The following is a 1,394-nucleotide window of genomic DNA, read 5'->3' as shown; positions in this document are numbered from 1 at the left end:
TGGCATTAGGAAGGTTGAGAACCACTGGCCTATGAGCTAAAGACCCTTCACATCTGGCTTAGTCTTGCCTTTTGAACTGCAGTTCATTTTATGTCTCTAAATCAGGTGTTTTTTAACATGTAGGCTTCGGAGGGGAGGGCTGCAATTATCTTGTCTTATACAAACTGCTGAAATGTTTGCCGAGAACAGTGATAACAATAATGACACTCAGGGAAAGAAGGCTGATTAACGAGGACTGGGTTAGAACTACAAAACGAAGCATCAAGTACATTTTGAGGATGTGAAATATTACTAAACTCAGAGCTTAGACACCTGGTAAAAACGGAGCACTCAAGGGCCAGTGTGGAGAGCTCTGAGAAAGTTTGTCGACAACGGCCACATTTTCAGAGACAGGAACATTCTAGACAGCATTCAGGAAAAATTCCTCACCAGAAACAACTAAAGGGGAGATGCCCAGGTGTATGGGAAAGAGAAAGCGGCAAAAGCAACAGCTTTGGGGTAACTACACAGGAGATTCAAATTTCAACTCCATCACACCCAGCTGTTACTGCAAGCAAAGTATGTAAACTCTCCGTGCCTCGGTCTTCTCATTGGCATCTACCTAAGGAGTGGTGTGATGATGAAATAAAATACGTGCAAAACGCTTAGGTCAGTGTCTTATTCCCAAGGGATTCTTTAATTGTTTCTTTGATTTAGTAGGAGAGATTAGGAAAGGACCCTGCACCGAGATGGGTGGTCCTTGGGAGAGATTTTTACGAAAAGAGGAAAGATTCAGAAGCCGCCACAGGAGCAGATTCCCAAAGGGAGTTGGAGGAAAGAACATTTCCAGGGGGGGTGTCTGCGGGCCCTCAAAACGGGAGGAAGAGCAAGTCCTGAAAACAAGGTCAGACCAAGGTCACACCCTGCGGCGTTCGGCAGGGCCTCCAATAACGTGGTGCTGCTCAACCTGGCTTGGGTGATGAGATGCCCTCGGAATGTTGCTTGTTTAGATCAGCCTACGATCAATGACTCTCCTGACACTAGTTTTACTAAAAGTCGCAGAAACTATCCACGATACTGAGGCTTTACGGTAGATAGAGAAGCCAGTGACTATGCGTAAGAAACGCTCACCAGAAAGGGCTCATCTCCGGGGGAACCCTGAGCGCTGGGCGCGGCCGGATGTGGGGAGGAGAGGCCCACAGTCCTGGATGTGACCGAGAGGCCAGCTGGGGAGGGAGTTGGGGGAAAGGTAGAAAGAAAAAGCCCGCGCGGCCTCTGTCTAGCGGAGCTCCGACACTTACTGTAAACTACAGGGAAACGACCTTCCTGGGCCGGCTCCAGCCCGGCCCGCGGGTGCTGAAGGACCAGGGCAGCGAGCGCCCGCCGCCTCTGCGGAGCCCGAGGCCGGGCCAGGA

The 1,394-nt window shown here is 50.2% G+C and overlaps 1 long non-coding RNA gene across 2 annotated transcripts in view; it reads right to left on the bottom strand.

Annotated features, from left to right (window-relative positions):
* Window positions 1-1,388, bottom strand: part of LOC102764854 — an 8,378-nt gene extending 6,990 nt beyond the window's left edge. For both annotated transcript variants that reach the window (XR_436047.2, XR_436046.2), the window contains exon 1: window positions 1,281-1,388. This is a non-coding gene — a long non-coding RNA (uncharacterized LOC102764854). The remainder of the gene's footprint in view (window positions 1-1,280) is intronic.
* Window positions 1,389-1,394: the final 6 nt, after the last annotated feature.

This window comes from Myotis davidii, unplaced genomic scaffold (assembly GCF_000327345.1).
Source record: "Myotis davidii unplaced genomic scaffold, ASM32734v1 scaffold1525, whole genome shotgun sequence".
Classification (NCBI taxonomy): domain Eukaryota; kingdom Metazoa; phylum Chordata; class Mammalia; order Chiroptera; family Vespertilionidae; genus Myotis; species Myotis davidii.
The sequence above is the reverse complement of the archived record's forward strand: the minus strand, read 5'-3'. Positions and strand labels throughout refer to the sequence as shown.